General features: G+C 35.6%; 1 protein-coding gene across 1 annotated transcript in view; it reads left to right on the forward strand.

The window, feature by feature from the left end:
• LOC127875190 (uncharacterized) overlaps positions 1–21,851 on the forward strand; it is a 195,774-nt gene that overhangs the window by 147,546 nt on the left and 26,377 nt on the right. The gene's annotated exons all lie outside the window — the stretch shown is intronic.

The raw sequence follows: 21,851 nt of genomic DNA on the forward strand, positions 1-21,851 counted from the left end.
AAATTGCCATTACTTCTTTATTTATGATCAGATTTGATTCATACTTTGACAAAACAACACTTACCTGACATATCACAATGGACTCCATCCAAACATCCCCAATGCCCCACCCCAGAAGCCCCCCTCGAAATTTTTTTTTCTTCTTTTATTTGTTATTTTTGAAATCTTAAAAAAATGAACACCCACCCACATTATACCATCCTCTCCATCCCCCCAACCTCCACACCCCCCCCCCCACACCAAAAAAGTTTTTTTTTTTTTGAAACATGGTCAAAAAGAGATTGCCAAGCAATATTGTCCCCTACAGGTGAAACTCCACCATTGTCAGTAATTTTTTAGCTCATCTATTTTTTGAACAAAAAATTATGAGCTATTGTCATCACCTTGGCGTCGGCGTTGGCGTTGGCGTTAGCGTTGGCGTCCGATTAAGTTTTGCGTTTAGGTCCACTTTTCTCAGAAAGTATTAATGCTATTGCATTCAAACTTGGTACACTTACTTACTATCATGAGTGGACTGGGCAGGCAAAGTTAGATAACTTTGGCGTGCATTTTGACAGAATTATGTGCCCTTTTTATACTTAGAAAATTGAAAATTTTGGTTAAGTTTTGCGTTTAGGTCCACTTTTCTCAGTGAGTATCAATGCTATTGCATTCAAACTTGTTACACTTACTTACTATCATGAGGGGACTGGGCAGGCAAAGTTAGATAACTCTGGCATGCATTTTGACAGAATTATGTGCCCTTTTTATACTTAAAAAATTGAAAATTTTGGTTAAGTTTTGTGTTTAGGTCCATTTTATTCCTTAAGCATCAAAGCTATTGCTTTCATACTTGCAACACTTACTAACTTTCATAAGGGGACTGTGCAGGCAAAGTAATGTAACTCTGACTGGCATTTTGACAGAATTATGTGCCCTTTTTATACTTAGAAAATTGAAAATTTGATTAAGTTTTGTGTTAAGGTCCACTTTATTCCTACAGTATCAAAGCTATTGCTTTCATACTTGCAACACTTATTAATTATCATAAGGGGACCGTGCAGGCAAAGTTATGTAACTCTGACTGGCATTTGGACGGAATTATGGGCCCTTTATACTTAGAAAATTGAAAATTTGGTTAAGATTTATGTTTTGGTCCACTTTACCCCTAAAGTATCATAGATATTGCTTTCATACTTGGAACACCTAAAAAACTATCATAAGGGTACAGTAAAAGGACAAGTTGCATAACTCTGGTTGTCATTGTTACGGAATTATGGCCCTTTTTTGACTTAGTAACTTTGAATATATGGTTAAATTTTGTGTTTCGATCCACTTTACTTCTTAAGTATCAAGGCTATTGCTTTCAAACTTCAAATACTTTCATGCTATCATGAGGTTACTGTACCTGGCAAGTTGAATTTTACCTTGACCTTGAATGACCTTGACTCTCAAGGTCAAATTATTAAATTTTGCTAAAATTGTCATAACTTTTTTATTTATGATTAGATTTGATTGATACTTGACAAAACTACTCTTACCTGACATACCACAATAGACTCAACCCAAACTATCCCCCGTGCCCTCCCCCCCCTCCCCCCACCCCCCTCTAATTTTTTTTTTTTTTTAAGATCATCTCACAAATGACCACCACACCCTCACTCTATACCCCCACCCCTCCCCCCCCCCCACCCCACCCCCACCCAAATTTTTAATTTTTTTATATTTTTTTTTAAGATCATCTCACAAATTACCACCACACCCTCACACTATACCCCACCCACCCCCAATTTTTTTTTTAACTATCACACCCAAAAAGTCCATCCCCCCCACCCCCACCCCCCCCCCCCCCCCGATTTTTTTTTTTTTTTTTCGCTTTTTCGGAAGATAATGTAATAAATGTCCACAACCCCACACTATACACCCCTCTTCACTCCACCCCTCCCTCCTTTGTGATTGAAAATGAGAGTCCCTTCACCTTTAAAAAGAAAATAGATGAGCAGTCTGCACCCGCAAGGCGCTCTTGTTTTATATTTAAAGCAAGTCTTGTTTCAGAAATTAAACTGTATAAGTTTTTTCGATATGGTTTAACTGACCTACAAAATCATTGTTTTGACAGATGGCATCCATTGTTAATTGTATGAAGTATGCAGAGAAGCTGACGAAATGTATTCACAATCGCGTAGAAGTAAACTTATCAGCGTATTGTCTGTATCTGTTTCTAATATTCGTTAATCAGGAAATTATTTAATATTTGTTATAGTATACAATAAATATTTGTAAATATTTTTTCTCTGTGATTGGCCGTGTGTTAAGAAGCGGTGTGATTCGGTGGATCGATGCTGAGGCAGAAACAGACGCGGCGTCACTCTGTGAATTATGGCCAAGTGCCTCGGCAATATGCCGAGTAAATACTTCTGTCAGAAACATCAAACACAAAAGAATTTTTGTTGGTATTGCGTGAGCAGTTAACTGTAACTGGGTATATAATATTAATCTTGATTTGCCAGAGTGTCACGAAAATTTAGGTCCATGTCACTGCTCAGTCTTTGGAAATGCTTTCTTTATATACTATCCCTTTCAGTATACAAACTATACATACAAAATGTTTTAGATGGTTATGTTGAGAGTAAATTATTATCCTGCAAATCATGTTTTTCAAGAAATTTATTGATGTGTTGTTACACTGACAGTTAAACAATGAACATCTGTTGGTATTGAATAATGAATATTCTTTCCTGTAATATATTTATATGATGTTAAGCGTTTAAAGCCACACACCTTGAAATAAAATACATGGCATAGTAAATTTAAGTATAAATAATAAACATATTGTATCTATGCCAATTAGAATATATCTGGTGGTTACAAGGTAGAAATCCGTCTTTGTTTGCGCTTTAAAACTTAAACATAATAGCGTTTGTCGAAAAGGACTTATACGTCTAGAAATCCTACTTTCGGTTTTAAAAGCGATAAAGTTTAAAAAATAATAAATTACTTGCTAACTAGGCTATAGATTTAATTTTATCGATGCCAATTAGAATATATCTGGTGGTTTCAAGGTAGAAATCCATATTTATTGCGCTTAAAAACTTTAAAATAATCGCGTTTGTCGAAATCGACGTATACATATAGAAATCCTTCTTTCGGTTTTAAAATAATAAAAAAAAACTTTCTTACTAGGCTATAGATTTAATTGCAATTTTGCACACTTTCAAATAGCATCTATATGTATTGATTAACATGAATTTTATTTCAAGGTGTGTGGCTTTAATAGATGAAAACAACATATTTCTAAACAGGTTATTAATCATACAAAGTAAACGGATATTCCCATGGTAAGTTGATTCACATTAATTATGATGATAAAAGCAAGCTTTTCAATATCATATCAGTAATCATAAAACAGCGGTTTTGTAAATGTATGTACCAGCTCATGCAGATATCAAATAGAAAACATTGTCAATCGGAACATGATACTATAACCAGAAGTGGTGATACAGTTTATATGGCTCAAACCAATGAAACATCGTAATGCTGGGGATTTTTATTATTGGATTTTTTAGGTGTAATATATTATTGATGATTGCTTTTTATGATTGAGTTCAGGTGTTTAGTAGCCAAGTAGACGCCATGCATATAATTAAAGTTGCGAAACTACCTTAAAACGTCTCTTTTAAAATATTCATTATACTTAACCACAACTTACATGTTATATAAATGCCCCAGGTTGGTTTTACTTTATCAATGGGATACCGGTATATCAGGGTATTTACAATCGACAGGGTAAGCTGTTTGCTGCATGTGAGAAAAGATCACAAGATTTTATAATTCCCATCACCTTTTATCTTGTATTATGTATTTGTATGTATATATATATATATATATATATATAACTTTTCCAAAGACATATAAAGCATTAAATTATTGGTATCCATAGAAAATGACTTGAAAACTGCAGTTGACTGACTTCAGCTGTAAATAAATGATTCGCACTGAAAAACAATGTTTGTTTAACAAGAGACTTGGTATAAATTATAGTCAGTTGTTATACAGGCCTTTTCCGTCCTATGCCACAGGTCTGAATATCCGTTCACAAGCCTAATCTGGTGTTTTTTTCCCAATAGAAAAACAAATTCCCAATTTCAACTTCCAACGATTGCAAAGTATTATACATAATTAAATTGAAATGCCTCTATGTGAAAGCCTCATGAATTGTACTGAAATTTCTGTAATTACAATGTATCAAATGACTGCTTTAATAGCAATTTCCTTTTCTCCAAATGTTTATGCCCCCTTTCGAAAAAAAAGGAGGCATATAGTGATCTGACTGTCTGTCTGTCTGTCCTTCTGTCTGTCTGTTTGTCTGTCACATTTTGCGTTTAGGTTTCGAAAAATGCTCATAACTTATATGTACCTTGAGATATAACCTTCATATTTGGTATGCATGTGTATGTGGACAAGGCCTTTCCATACGCACACAAATTTTTGCCCCTGTGACCTTGACCTTGAACTTAGGGTCCGCGCTTAGGTTTCAAAATCTGCGTTTAGGTTTCACAAAATGCTCATAACTTTTATGTCCCTTGAGATATAACCTTCATATTTGGTATGCATGTGTATATGGACAAGGCCTTTCCATACGCACAACAATTTTTACCTCTGTGACCTTGACCTTGAAGATGTAAATGACACAATTTTCAATCGCAGTAATGTAATTGCTCCTGAATTATGTGCAAAGCCTCTGTCAAAGCATAGGATGGTATACATGGGTAATGTTTGTTACAAATCTTTCCTTTTTTTATACAAGACAGCTTCCGAAACAATGATATAGCTGTTGAAATGGTTGAGTGTATGAGTGTACATTTGTGTGTCTGTTATTGTATGTGTGTGTGATTAGGTTTGTACAGACAGTAACTTCATCATGCAGCATGCACTTTTAAAATAAATAATTACATTATAATAAAGACCATCATTAGGAGACGGTGTTTTACATGTACCACATGTCTACCTTACTTAAAGGTCAAGGGCACACTTACAGGTTGAAGGTCAATCCAGACTGATACTTCAATAGTAATTATGCACTTCTTAAAAATAACTTGCCAAATATGTTAAACAGTTCCATGTAGAAACCTCTTTCATGTTACGTTTTAAGGTAAGGTAACACTTAGATGTCAGTTGTCATATTTGAGCATTATACAGCTTGGCAAAACTTAAAAATGGTCACGCATAAGGCATGTCTTTCTAATAATAATTACAGCCTTTTATTTTCAGGTTTGCAGAAATTATATATTTTGATGTCAGATAGATCATGTGTTATTGCCAATTTAAAAAAGTCCTTTTAACATGCAATTTCCGCTCAGTAACCAGTTTATGTGATTTTCATAATAATAGCATGTACATGTCAACTTGTTGTTATTGCCAATTTATTGTACATGCATATCGTATTCCTTTTTATTCACTTGTTTGAGAAATTTCTGAGATAAGGAAACATCTTACTTAATCCAAAGCAAAGTTGTCCACCAAAAATGGACTAAATAAATGTTTTACATTTACATTTACTGTATGCTAACTTGGCAGTAATACAAAGCTTGATGGCCAGTTTATCTTCAAACAAAGATGGTGGTACTGTCAAGGTCACACAGATGGCTTGGTACAGCTCTGGTTTGTTGACTTTCCTTTTAAGTATTCAAGTCCTGTATGCAAAGTAAGAATTACTTTACCGAATTATTGAAAATAGCTTTTTTAAAGGAATTCATGGAAAGGAGTTTATCCTCTGTATAACACTTGCTTTTTTCTTGATATTTTGTTATGCATTTCATTTTCATTCTATGCGATTCAATTGATAGATGGAATTTACAAAATCCAAAGCAGGGTATTTATCATACAAAGAAACATTATATTCCCGTGGTAACTAAATTTACATTTAAATTAAACATTTCGTAACCATATCAGCTATAATCTCTTTTCAGTTGAATAGAAACTTAACTGCCATGTCATGTGGTGATTTAAAAGAAATAACATTTAAAATGATACAATTAACAACGTCTGTAATATAATTTTTTTTGATATCACATGCCATATCAATTATGTTAATACGTTTTGGATAGGTGGGTTTATTTCAGAGGGATAGCATATTTTATGTTTGTGTTTTATTGCTCTCAGGTGTTCAGTAGCTATGTAGGCGCCTTGCATATAATTAAAGGCAGGATAGCATCTTAAAATGTCAAATACAAATGAAATATCACTTTTCACATGTACATGTAGTTTATAGTCACAATGAAACATTTCAGTCTATATTTGTGTATTTGGTATTGCAGGGTATGTTTGTATCAAAACTGAAACTGATTTATTTGATTAAATGCCTATTTTTATGCGTGTATATTCAATGGCGTTGTACATGTAAAAATAACATAAAATTCATAAAGTTACGAGGTAAAAAGCTGACAACATATATATATAGGCAGTAACTAAAATCTGATAAAAACTTTAAAATAACCAAACTAAATAAATTAAACAAAACACTACTTAAATTAAGTTAAAATAAATAAGTAGATAAATAATTAATGAATTCATGAGTGAGTGCATTGATTGTGGGGTTTAAAACACACATTAAATGAGCACATTAAAAAGTTTATACAATTTAAAACAGTGTGTCAAACTTCCTAAAATAAAATGTCTTCAGGTTTCTTTTTAACAAATGCAATGTTTCTGACTGCCTGATCGCTAATGGAATAGTGTTCCAGACTCTTGGGCTAGCTGTCCGGAAAGCCCTATCGCTGAATGTTCATATTTTGTTTACAGAGACTGTGTAGCTCATCACGTTATTGTCGGCAGATCTCAGGTTCCACTTCGGAAATTGGAGCATTAATAGTTCCGTCAGATAAGCCGGCGCGTTTCCGGGGGAACAATTGTACATAAAGGTCAATAGTTTGAACTCTATTAGGGATTTTACCGTTAACCAATGGAGGTAAAAAAATGCTTGCCTGGAACTATCGTATTTTTTCCCATTTAAAACTAGCTTTGCACACATGTATTTTGAATTCTCTGCATTTTATTAAGATCACACTGGGCGGCTCCATACAACAAGACGTTACAGTAATCTAGATCTTAAACAACTAATGATAAAACAAGAATCTCTGTGGCTTCACTTGTTAAATATTTTCGAATACTTTTGATTTTAAAATAATTAAGCATGGCTGTTCTACATTTACGCGTTATATGCTCCTTAAAATTAAATTTTTCATCTAGAAAGGCACCAAGATAGTGTATTAACTTTTGTTTTGGAATTGAATCATTTATAATGACAACCGACTCAGTCACACACTTGTCAAGTTGTTTCCGACTACCAAACATTAGAAATTCCGTTTTTGAATTGTTCATTTTGAGCTTATTTCCATTCATCCAGTTGTTAATGGATTGTGCAATCTTGAAGGTCTTGTTTTGCTTTGCGTCCAATTGATGGTGTTGGAGTAAAGCGTATATTTGCAGTGTGATCATCAGCGAATCCATACACAGAAATATGCGGCGGAATGACGTCGAAGAGAGTTCCTGCGTATGTTAAATATAGCCAAGGCCACAGACAGCTTCCTTGTGGTTTCACCTGTAGTGAGAGCTCTATTCTGTTAACTCTGTATACAAAAAACGATCATAGTGAGAAAAAACAGAAAGAAACATGTACATGTATTATCTCTGTAATACCGTTCTATAATGGACAAAACAATTTTGATAATACATTAATTTTCTTAATGTTTTTATTATTATCCCCACGTTTTTCTGAGAAAAAGTGGGGATATTGTGGTGATGTGCATCTGTCCGTCCGTCCTGGTCACCTGCTCCTCCTACACTATAAGCACTAGAACCATGAAACTAACATACATGGTAGATATGAGCATATGTGCGACGATGACAGTGACGGAATTTTGATCTTACCCCTGGGTCAAAAGTTATGGGGGTTGGGGCGGGGTTGGGGCGGGGCCGGGTCAGAGATTTTCACTCATTTTTTTTGTAATATTTTACATTAACTTCTTGATTTCTGCACTGATTTACTTCAATTTGATACTGAGCCTCTCTTATGACAATACAGTCAATCTCAATATGCATGGCCCCATTACCAACCCTGGGGCGCCCCGGCCACATAGGCCACGCCAACCCAAAATTGTCTTTTACTATAATTTCTTCATTTCTACACTCGATTCACTTCAAATTGATACTGAACCTCTTTTATTACAATACGGTCAATCTCAGCTATGCATGGCCCCATTACAAACCCTTGGGCGCCCCGCCCATAATAGGCCACACCCACCCAAAATTGTCTTTTACTATAATTTCTTCATTTCTGCACAGATTCACTTCTAATTGATACTGAACTTCTCTTATGACAATACGGTCAATCTCAACTATGCATGGCCCCATTACCAACCCTGGGGCGCCCCTGGGTCAAACATGCAGCGTGGGGATACGCGTCCGCCTCTGCCGCGACATCTCTAGTTTTGTTTGTATTCAGTGTACTTATTGCAAATGCTAAACCTGGAAATATGAATACAAGTATGCTTTCATTTAACCTTGAAACTGTTGAAAATGCGAACATTGTTTTTTTTAAATGTAGGACTCATTTTTTAAGTCTGTGTAGCCCTTCTTTCACTAAAATGTGCATGTTTTCTTTGAATAATCAGATTTTTCTTGCATCAAAGAGTCGAAATATTGTCATAGGTCAAAATAAGGATACCTGAGCTGAGATTCAACATGTTAACTTATTATACTATTTAAAAAAATATCAACAAGATGCAATGCAAAATATGTGTAATTTACTGATATTTTAGTCATAAAGCACGGTGCATTGGAATTTATCATACCACCCTATTGATATCTGCCTGATATAATGTTGCCTGATACATTTGTTTATATGATGGTCAACAGGAAGTTCTTATGGTCCAATCTTTATGAAACTAAGTCAGAACATTTATTCTAATGATAGCTTGGCTGAGTGTGAAAAGGGTCGTGGTTCATAAAAAATATTGCCACCAGGGGAAGGGCATTTTTCTTATATGGCTATAGTAAAACCTTGTTAACACTCAAGGAGACATACATTTTGCCTAATATTCATGAAACATTTGTTCTAAGGATATCTGGGCTTAGTTTGAAAATGGTTCCCATCTGTTGAAATCATGGTTGCTAGGGGGCTGGGCAGTTTTCTTTATTATTTTATAATAAAATGCTATACTTAAGCCTTGTGAATTCTCTAGTTGATATTTTGAACAAGTTTGAAAATGGTTGTGGTTCATAAAAAATATTGCCACCAGGGGAAGGGCATTTTTCCTTATATGGCTATAGTAAAACCTTGTTAACACTCTAGAAGACATACATTTTGCCTAATCTTTATGACACTTGGTCAGAACATTTATGTTCTAATGTTATCTGGGCTGCGTTTGAGAATGGTTCCCATCTGTTGCAAGCAGACTGGGCAGTTTTCTTTACTATGTTATAGTGAACAGGCCTTTTTCTGCCTATCTCACGGGTTTGATAGTCGGACCCATTCACGATGACAAATATGGATGTTTTTTCCCAATTAAAAAAAAAATTCCCAATTTCCGACAGAAATAATCGAAGCCGAAAAATGAGTTTACCGGTATGTACCGTGTTTTAAATAATCGCGCACCATGTTTTAGCGTGCAGATGGGAATTCCGCGTAGAACGTCATCGTATCGAGTGTTCCATAATGCAATTTTGCAATCTTGCCACTTCAGAAAAAATGGCAGCCGCTTCTGTCTATGCATTTCTTTAGACACATTTACGGTCATTTTCGGTCAGAATTAGCTTTTAAATATTGAAGTGTTGGATTATTCAGAATTATCAGGTATGCATACAACAAGTGATAACCATGTCTACGCAGTTATTATTGTAAATTAGTTGAGAATCGATATTAATGGTCTGACATATATAAATGTGGTCTGGTTTCACTTTCAACATTACTCCGGTTCGAAAGAATAAATTTGGGTAAAAAAAATACGAAAATCGGACCCAGTCTTAAAAATGTCGCATAATTCGAAGTACTCTCGAAGTAAAATTCGAAAAATATTCTCAAAAGGCACACACAAACTGAATGTTAAACATTCCCAGTAGTCCAAACCAGAATGCCAGTTTGTTTTCCCTAGAAGGGGTTGCCGAGCAAGCAAGTGATGAACATTTGCCACTGCCAGATTCAGAGTCACTACCCTTTGTAGCTTCTTAACTTTTCAATACTGTACATTTATGATGTTCAGCTTTACTGTTGTGTTTCAAAAAATGGTTGCCTTCAGACATTTGGCAACTTGAATTTTGAAGAAAAATATGTTGAATGCAGGTCCTTCCACTGTGAATACCGGTATTTATAAAAAATCCTTAATGACATATCAAGCTATGTATTTTATTTGAACTTCAAGCAGAACAAAGTCTGTGTTTTTTTATCATACACATACTTACGTTAGCAGTAAACAATGACTGTTGCATGGTAAACACAGCTTAATACTTTCTTAGCATTTTGGGGCAATACCTATGTATGAAAACATTTGATTTAATAATAAAAAAATCAGCAAAAATAATTTCCCAAATAATGCTTTTGTCGATGAAAATTCTTCCTAATTTGGAAGATTTCGCGACTCGAAAAATCCCAATTTCGCTAGGCACTTTTTCCCAAAATAGACAGAAAAGGGCTTGGTGAAATGCTATAGTAAAACATTGTGAACTCTCTAGTTGATATATAGTGAACAAGTTTGAAAATGGTTTCATAAATATCTCAAACATTGCTGTGAGCACTTCAGTTCCCGGAAGTCTCAGTTGAGCCTCTGGCCCTATTGTCATAAAACAATTTGTGATTTTTAGCTCCACTGGCCAGAGGCCAGCAGGGCTTATGTAATGGTCCTGACTCCATCGTGCGTCCGTGCATTAACTTTTTCTTTAAACATCTTCTCCTAAACTACTGGTCCAATTCTGATGAAATATCTTAGGAATGTTCCTGGGGTAAACCTCTTCCAAATTTGTATGCCCCCCTTCGAAGAAGAGGGGGTATATTGCTTTGCTCATGTCGGTCTGTCGGTCGGTCGGTCTGTCGGTCCGTCCACCAGGTGGTTGTCAGACGATAACTCAAGAACGCTTGGGCCTAGGATCATGAAACTTCATAGGTACATTGATCATGACTCGCAGATGACCCCTATTGATTTTGAGGTCACTAGGTCAAAGGTCAAGGTCACCGTGACCAGAAATAGTAAAATGGTTTTTGAATGATAACTCAAGAACGCATACGCCTAGGATCATGAAACTTCATGGGTAGATTGATCATGACTTGCAGATGACCCCTATTGATTTTGAGGTCACTAGGTCAAAGGTCAAGGTCACGGTGACCCGAAATAGTAAAATGGTTTCCGGATGATAACTCAATAACGCATACGCCTAGGATCATGAAACTTCATGGGTAGATTGATCATGACTCGCAGATGACCCCTATTGATTTTGAGGTCACTAGGTCAAAGGTCAAGGTCACAGTGACCCGAAGTAGTAAAATGGTTTTCGGATGATAACTCAAGAACGCATACGCCTAGGATCATGAAACTTCATAGGTAGATTGATCATGACTTGCAGATGACCCCTATTGATTTTGATGTCACAAGGTCAAAGGTCAAGGTCACGGTGACCTGAAATAGTAAAATAGTAAAATGATTTTCGGATGATTACTCAAGAACGCTTTTGCCTAGGAACATGAAACTTCATAGGTACATTGATCGTGACCCGCAGATGACCCTTATTGATTTTCAGGTCACTAGGTCAAAGGTCAAGGTCACAGTGACAAAAACCATATTTACACAATGGCTGCCACTACAATGGACAGTCCATATGGGGGGCATGCATGTTTTACAAACAGCCCTTGTTTTCAAATTATGCTCCTGGGGTCAAATTTGACCCTGTCGCAAAGGGTCAAAAATTGAAAATAACCATTGGGCCTAGGGCTACCAAATCTGGTATGTAGTGACATCTTATAGACCTCTACCAAGTTTCTACAAATTATGCCCCTGGGATCAAATTTGACCCTGCCCCAGGGGGTCAAAAAGTTGAAAATTTGCTTATATAAGGCCTATTTTGTGCAAACTTTAAAAATCTACTCGTCCATAAGCATTGGGCCTAGGGCTACCAAATTTAGTATGTAGTGACATCTTATAATCCTTTACCAAGTTTCTTCAAATTATGCCCCTGGCGTCAAATTTGACGCTGCCCCAAGGGGTAAAAAAATCGAATATTTGCTTATATAAGGCCTGTTTTGTGCAAACTTTTATAATCTACTTGTCCATAACCTTATGGCATAGGGCTACCAGATTTGGTATTTAATGACATCTTATAGTCCTCTACCAAGTTTGTTCAAATTAAGCCCCTGGGATCAAATTTGACCGTTCCCCAAGGGTCACAAAATTGAACATATGCTTATATTGAGCCCATTTTGTGCAAACTTTAAAAATCTACTTGTCCATAACTGTTGGGTCTATTTCTACCAAATTCGGTATGTAGTGACATCTAATAGGTCTCTACTTAGTTTGTTCAAATTATGTTCCTGGGGACAAATTTGACCCTGCCCCGGGGGTCACAAAAATGAACATATGCTTAAATAAGGCATATTTTGTGTGAACTTTAAAGATCTTCTTGTTTATAATTATAGAGCCTAGGGCTAGTAAATTTGGTATGTAGTGATATCAAATAGTCCTCTACCAAATTTGTTCATGACTCGCAGATGACCCCTATTGATTTTCAGGTCACTAGGTCAAAGGTCAAGGTCACGTTGATTCGACACAGAAAAATGGTTTCCGGATGATAACTCAATAACGCTTACGCCTAGGATCATGACACTTCCTAAGTACATTAATCATGACTCGCAGATGACCCCTATTGATTTTCAGGTCACTAGGTCAAAGGTCAAGGTCACAGTGACTTGAACAAGTAAAATTGTTTCCGGATGATAACTCAAAAACGCTTAAGCCTAGGATCATGAAACTTCATAGGTACATTGATCATGACTCGCAGATGAACCCTATTGATTTTCAGGTCAGTAGGTCAAAGGTCAATGTCACAGTGAATAGAACCAGTAAAATGGTTTCCGGATGATAACTCAAGAATGCTTACACCTAGGATCATAAAACTAAATAGGTACATTGATCATGACTTGCTCATGACCCCTATTGATTTTCAGGTCACTAGGTCAAAGGTCAAAGTCACGGTGATTCAACACAGAAAAATGGTTTTGGGATGATAACTCAATAACACTTACGCCTAGGATCATGAATCTTCATAGGTACATTGATCTTGACTGGCAGATAACCCCTATTTATTTTCAGGTCACTAGGTCAAAGGTCAAGGTCACAGTGACAAAAACGTATTCACACAATGGCTGCCACTACAACTGACAACCCATATGGGGGGCAATTGCATGTTTAACAAACAGCCCTTGTTTATCTGTGTACTCTTACTTTAACATAAATACCAGTTACTGAAAGTGGGGTTATTGTACTCAACAGTTATGGAAATAGGGGTTAATTTTCAAATTTTGATGCATATATTGTGATTGCCTGTTGAAAGCATCCTGGCGTTCATGCAAGGTAAACTGTGATAGCTCTTGAGTCAGCCTTTGCATGAAAACTGCTGAGAAAACCTTATGTATGGCCTAAAAATGCACATACAGTGAAACGTGTCAATCGTAAACAAAGAGACACTTGCGTATAAAGTCTTCAATAACTTTTTATGTCCCCAACTATAGTAGTGGGGGACATATTGTTTTTGCCCTGTCTGTTGGTTTGTTGGTCTGTTGGTCTGTCTGTCTGTTTGCGCCAACTTTAACATTTTGCAATAGCTTTTGCTATATTGAAGATAGCAACTTCATATTTGGCATGCATGTGTGTCACATGAAGCTGCACATTTTGAGTGGTGAAAGGTCAAGGTCATCCTTCAAGGTCAGAGGTCAAATATATGTGGCCAAAATCGCTCATTTTATGAATACTTTTGCAATATTGAAGATAGCAACTTGATATTTGGCATGCATGTGCATCTCATGGAGCTGCTCATTTTGAGTGGTGAAAGGTCTAGGTCAAGGTCATCCTTCAAGGTCAGAGGTCAAATATATGTGGCCCAAATCGCTTATTTTATGAATACTGTTGCAATATTGAAGATAGCAACTTGATATTTGGCATGCATGTGTATCTCATGGAGCTGCACATTTTGAGTGGTGAAAGGTCAAGGTCAAGGTCATCCTTCACAAGGTCAAGGTCATCCTACAATGTCAAACATCATATAGGGGGACATTGTGTTTCACAAACACATCTTGTTTAATATTGATAATGCATCAACCAGATTTATACCGAGGTTAAATGGATATCAGTAGATCATCCTGCGTGTAAGTAAGTATAATGTCAAATAAGTATGGTAAATGTACAAATCTTTCAAAACTTCCGTCGAAAACATAAAAAATCATCCGTTAACCGCCATTTTGAACAACAGTTACTATTTATCTCACTTACGTCACGCCAGTTGCTTGCGTACGATCCGGCCCCTGTATATTGCAAAGTCATTTTAATAAGGAATGGGTATTGCATCATACTAATAGTATTGGGTCTAGCGCGAACATGCAATTGCAAGTTTGACAATGTGTTCATATGCATATGAAAGCCAACACAATTTAATACAATCCTTAAATAGTATGAATATAAAACTTGTTTGTTTTGTGTCTTCTATAATAATTGGTTATTGCTGCCTGTTTTAAAGAAATCCACTTTAAGTATAACATACAAAAGTTAGTATGTAAATGCGGAATTTAGCTGATTTAATGAATACTATACTACTAATGTTCACTATTCAAGCTTATAATAAATTACCAGAAATTACCAGGAATGACAACCATAAAAGAATTTGTTTCATGTAGCACGTGTCTCCCCACCTCAAAGATTAATGTACAATTAAAGGTCCATGTTAAATCTGCTCATCAAAAAGCTTGTCTAGATATTAACTTTATTATTCATCATGCAGTCTCAAAATAACTTTGAAGATCTGTAGGTATGTCCTGTTCCAAAAATAATTTGCACTGACTATGTTCAGATTGCTTTGACTTACAATCATGCACATAGTATGGCAGTTAATTGAGAAAAGAGGATGATGCCTATCAACTGATCCAGTTATATATTTAACAATGTACTGAATTTCTGTTCTGGGCTGATTTATAACTTTAAGGTATAGACATCATAAAATGAGTGGAAGTTGGAGTGGAGGGATCCATGTTTTACAAATATCTCATGTAACTAGGTTGTTTTGTTCTTTGTATTTGGATGCAGAGAGCATGTTCATAGATATGTATTTGGATGCAGAGAGCATGTTCATAGATATGTATTTGGATGGAGAGAGCATGTTCATAGATATGTTTTTGGATGCAGAGAGCATGTTCATAGATATTTGGATGCAGAGAGCATGTTCATAGATATGTATTTGGATGCAGAGAGCATGTTCATAGGTATTTGGATGCAGAGAACATGTTCATAGATATGTGGATACAGAGAGCATGTTCATAGATATGTATTTGGATGCAGAGAGCATGTTCATAGATATGTATTTGGATGCAGAGAGCATGTTCATAGATATATATTTGGATGCAGAGAGCATGTTCATAGATATGTACTTGGATGCAGAGAGCATGTTCATAGATATAAACTTGGATGCAGAGAGCATTTTCATAGATATTTGGATGCAGAGAGCATGTTCATAGATATTGTGATGGTGGAGAAAAATGTGTCCACATTTCTTTCACTGATTGGTGTTACGGTGACTAGAACCAGTAAAATGGTTTCCGGATGATAACTCAAGAATGCTTACGCCTAGGATCATGAAACTTCATAGGTACATTGATCATGACTGGCAGATGACCACTATTAATTTTCAGGTCACTAGGTCAAAGGTCAAGGTCACAGAGACTCATAATAGTAAAATGGTTTCTTGATGATAACTCAAGAATAGTAAGGCCTAGGATCGTGAAACTTCATAGGTACATTGATCATGACTTGTAGATGATTGGTATTGATTTTCAGGTCACTAGGTCAAAGGTCAAGATCACAGTGACAAAAAAAAACATATTCACACAATGGCTTTGCAAACAGCCCTTATCTGGATCCTGTGATAACTTTAAAAGTTCTTAATATTTTGTCATGAGACTTAAAATATGGATAGATGGCAATATGGAGATTATGCACGTAATTTCATTTTTCCTACGTCAATAATTCTGGTTGCTATGGAAACAAAGTAAAAATAAAAAAAATCTGACAAAATGGTGGAGTTTCACTGGTAGGGGACCATATTGCTTGGCAATCTCTTGTTGTTTTTGTGTTGTTGAATATAATTGATAGTAACTGACCCACAGTAGCAGGGAGAGAATTACATGTAGTGGCCCTGTACAGCATATCTTGAATTTATAATACTGCAACATTATTAGCTATGCTGCAAGGGATGTTATGGTAAACGAAAAGTTTATTAGAAACATACATTTTTTGTTTAAATTGTGGTAAATTGACAAACCAAAACAAAAAGATATTTGTGAGGAAATAGAAATTCTGAACATTTACCATGCTCTAAAATATCCATTATATGCATCTTTTGATGATTTGAACACCTGAAAATAATAAACCGTTTGAATAATTTGGAGAGTTCTGTTGTTGTCATTATATTTTGTTATACTACAACATTTGTTTATGTAAAGTATAAAATATATCACTCATTGTATGAGCACAGATGGCCGAGTGGTCTAAGCAATAGACTTTTACTCCATTGGTCAGTGGTGCCAGCCCATTTGAGAGTTCTTTTTTTATGTCCCCCATCACTATAATGGGGGACATATTGTTTTTGTCCTGTCTGTTGGTTTGTGTGTGTGTTTGTTTGTTTGCCCCAACTTTAACATTTGCAATAACTTGTGCTATATTGAAGATAGCAACTTGATATTTGGCATGCATGTGTATCTCATAGAGCTGCACATTTTTGTGGTGAAAGGTCAAGGTCAAGGCCATCCTTCATGGTCAAAGGTCAAATATATAGCTGCAAAGCGGCGCAAAAGGGGACATTATAGTGCTTCTGACAAACGCATATCTTGTTTTCTTTAAAATATTCTATTCTTTTGCTGGAGCTTTTTAGATCCAAAGTTTACACTTATCATTATCAATATAAATCATTTAATGACTAACTTAAATACATGCCAAAATCTGCATAATGGTCCTTTTAAGCCTGCTATTCTGAAACCACAAGGCCTGAGTTTGGTATATGGGTTGTAACATTATATAGTGGTATTTGACCAATTTATTTAGAGAAATAGGTGGTCGACATTGGCCCTTTCCTGCTGATCTGTTTTGTTGTTTTTTTTCTTTTCGTAAATTATGAAAAAATCTTCTACCAACTAAGATTAAAGATGTATGATAAACAACAATTCCTCCCTGTATATATTTTACAGGTTTGCAAACATAATATATCTTAAAGCCAAATGGGTTATGTTTTATTGCGAAATTTGAGCCTAGTCATTTCAATATGACATAAAAGCTAAGTATCCAGTTTATATTATTTGCATTTTAATGACATGTTCGTGTCAGCTTGTCGTTGAAGCCATCCATTTCATTTTATATCATATTCCTTTTTATACGCCTACTTGGGTTTATTTGGTGACACCCTAAGTTTCAAGTAAGAAGGTCTATAATCAGGCCTGTAGACAGATTGCTACAGGTGGCTGACCCAAAATGGTAGCAAATACTTACCAGAGACTTTAAATAATAATCAAAATAGGCTCTTAAAACTCGTATTAAATACTTTTGTATTGCCTTAAGTCTTTGTGATACATTGATTTCAATTACTGACTGTGGCTGTTATAAAGCTGTACATACTATGAATCTATGCAAAGCACAATTTAATAAACAACGATTTTGCAGTATGTCATCATAGCTGTATTTGAAAATTTAATAAAAATAGAGTTACAAAGCAAAATAACTTTAAAATACAGTCAAAATTAACCTTCAGCTCATTTGAGAATAACAGTCAATTGCAGACAACAGTAAGTCTGGATTTCCCACGACGAAAATCACGCTATATATTATACTTGAGAATAATTGTCCATAGCAGCCAACGACCAGTATATTTCACTCCAAAAATCATGTTTGAACTGAAAACAACAATCATGCGTCATTCGTTTTGAGTCTCAAAAATTAAGTACACAAACGAAACAGGTGCATATAACAATAATAACGTGTTTTAGGAGCAATTTTCAGCTGCATTTATAACGACAAAGAATTAGCGCGTGACAAAGTCAATAGATCTTTATTGCCAATAAGGTTTTAAAGCGGGTATATACGATTTTTTATATGTGTTTAATTGTAATATATTGATAAAATATGTTACAATTACATAAAAATGACAAGAAAAATTATACATTAAAGCCGAATTTCATAAAATGCAGCAAAGACAAATTAGCACCCCGAGCCGATTGTGACTTACATATTTTCCTACAATAACCGAAGCATTCGTCTTTGTATTAGGATCGGAGTTAGTGTTCGTGTGTCGTATGAATAGATATCGTTGCAGGAATTCAAATAAACCGTTACACTAAGTTTAGATTCACATCGTACATGTATGGTATACATGCTGGCGAATTCGGCTGTACAGCCGTTTTCAATTTCAGAATTAAATATCTGGCTTATTTCGCATTTTTCGACACATGTTCTTCTTAACTTTTATTTTAATTTATATTGAAATATATATATAATAAGTTTTTTAAACATTTTATATAAATTCATAAATATTTGACAAAATCGTATATACCCGCTTTAAAAACAACACTAAGCTGGCGAATGTTGGTATAAGAAGGCAATAAACACGGTGCCTATACCACGTGACTTTTTTGAATCTGTGTTGGGAGAATAAAGCGCGACCCAGTTAACATTTTTAAGGATCTCTTTTTAAATAGTTAACCATTTGTAATGGAATGAAGTGGAGAGCCCGCTCATTCGTAAGAGTTTTCTATAGGTAACATGATCTTTTTAAACAAATATGTTTTTTTTCAGCAAAGTGCAACCGCACGTTTGAACGGTTAGAAAAATGTCGGATCAGTGCAGGGACTTCATATTACAAATGCGCTGTTGCACTAAACTGAAAAAATACTTATTTTATTTAAAAGATCATGATACATATAGAAAACTCACGAATGAGCGGGCTCTCCACGTTATCTGATTAAAAATGGTGAAATATTTAACAATACATCATTAAAAATGTTAACTGGGTCGCGCTTTATTCTCCCAACACATATCTTAAAAGGCACATGGTATAGGTACCGTGATAAAGGGATCAGTGATCATTCAGGAAAAATATACATCGAATAGAAACTTTTATAACAAACTCAATATTTTATACAATATTTTTTCTTTGAATAAAAACAATACAGTTACACCGTAATTTTGGTTTATGACAGAAAATACTCTTTTATAATCGTTCGGAAGTGACATCATGGTACGTTTCAATATTTCTTTAAACATACATTTAGTTAGTATGCTGGATGCGTGAGAGGAAAGAGTAAGGCTATCAAGTTTAAGTCAGCCAATCAGATCAAGGTCACAGATGCTTGTAGCATGACAATCTTTTTCACACACTTCCTTGAAAACACCTTAGTCTATGATCATAGAAATTAGTCAATCTCAACTATGCATGGCCCCATTACCAACCCTGGGGCCCCGCCCACATAGACCACACCCGCCCAAAATTGCCTTTTACTATAATTTCTTCATTTCTACACCGATTCACTTCAAATTGATACTGAACTTCTCTTATGACAATACGGTCAATCTCAACTATGCATGGCACAATTACCAACCCTGGGGCGCCCTGCCCACATATGTCACACCCACCCAAAATTGCCTTTTACTATAACTTCTTCATTTCTACACCAATTCACTTCTACTTGATGATGAACTTCTCTTATGACAATACGGTCAATCTCAGCTATGCATGGCCCCATTACCAACCCTGGGGCACACCTAGGTCAAACATTCGGCGTGGGGATACGCGTCGGCCTCTGCCGCGCCATTTCTAGTTACAAATATTGTTGATTTTATACAAGAGTCGGTATAAATGTTTTAAAAGTAGGATTATTTACTGATATGTACACACATTTACAGATGATGTTCAGATTTTCAACCAGTCTAAGCAGCTACAATAGTACTTTAGCCAGACACTGGACATGAACCGACCTTCTTCCTGCCCGGATGAAGTTTCTTAGATTGGGACTGATTCTTAATTTCCATATCTTGCCGATGTAAGTTGACATACACATCAACAACATCTATTATAGATTTTACAGATTTTAGTAAACCCAAGCTCAACGAATGAACTTTTGTAGTCTGTCATAGTCTGCTGCCAGTTGTTCATTTTATATTATTAAATGTGTGCATTACACGGATTGTTTGATTTGGATAATGTACAAAAGGCTTAAGTCAGTCACACTTTCTCAAATTAAAGGTCAACAAGTCATGGTCAAAACAATCCTGTTGGAGGATATTGCTGTCTCTTGGACTGCCTTTGTATTGTTATATTGTTTTCATCAGAATTCAACTTTCTGGTAAATGCTTAAACAAATAAGAAACTCAAATCTGAATACAATTTAGTTGATAGGTGTTTTAACTTGTAGTATGTCCCATATTACATACAATTGTTTCAATGCATTATACTATAGCCAATGATAAGATGGTGTACCATTTCCGACCACTTCTATAATTGCTATTACAAAATATCGAACAAAAACATATCAAACGCAAGGCAGTGTGTATACCTAAGTTTGGGTCAAAATCTGGTTTACACCAAAGTTAGCTCCCAGGGTTACAACGCATTAACATCGAAATGTTAATCAACATAGCCGTCTGTATGATTAAATGATTAATGAGTTCAATCTTTCTCTGATATTTATTTGTTAGCACGGCTGTTTTCAGAGAAAACCCGAGCTAATGTCATAGCCTGCTAGTCGTGTCATCCGCCGTCTGCGACGTGCTTAAACCTTTACATTTTGCTTTAAAATCAAAGTGCTTCCACCTACAACTTTGAAGCTAATCATATGTAGATACACCCTGATGACATCTACACGCCACACCCATTTTGGGGTCACTAGGTCAAAGGTCACTGTGACCTCTAAAAAAATCTTACAAGCTTTCATTTATTAGCTCATCTATTTTTTGAAAAAAAATTATGAGCTATTGTCATCACCTTGGCGTCGGCGTCGGCGTCCGGTTAAGTTTTGCGTTTAGGTCCACTTTTCTCAGAAAGTATCATGCTATTGCATTCAAACTTGGTACACTTACTTACTATCATGAGAGGACTGGGCAGGCAAAGTTAGATAACTCTGGCATGCATTTTGACAGAATTATGTGCCCTTTTTTTACTTAGAAAATTGAAAATTTTGGTAAAGTTTTGCGTTTAGGTCCACTTTTCTCAGAAAGTATCAATGCTATTGCATTCAAACTTGGTACACTTACTTACTATCATGAGGGGACTGGGCAGGCAAAGTTAGATAACTCTGGCGTGCATTTTGACAGAATTATGTGCCCTTTTTATACTTAGAAAATTGATAATTGTGGTTAAGTTTTGTGTTTAGGTCCATTTTATTCCAAAAGAATCCAAGCTATTGCTTTCATACTTGCAACACTTACTAACTATCATAAGAGGACTGTGCAGGCAAAGTAATGTAACATTGACTGGCATTTTGACAGAATTATGTGCCCTTTTTATACTTAGAAAATTGAAAATTTGGTTTAGTTTTGTGTTTAGGTCCACTTTATTCCTACAGTATGAAAGCTATTGCTTTCCTA

The sequence above is a fragment of the Dreissena polymorpha genome, chromosome 1, assembly GCF_020536995.1.
Source record: "Dreissena polymorpha isolate Duluth1 chromosome 1, UMN_Dpol_1.0, whole genome shotgun sequence".
Lineage (NCBI taxonomy): Eukaryota > Metazoa > Mollusca > Bivalvia > Myida > Dreissenidae > Dreissena > Dreissena polymorpha.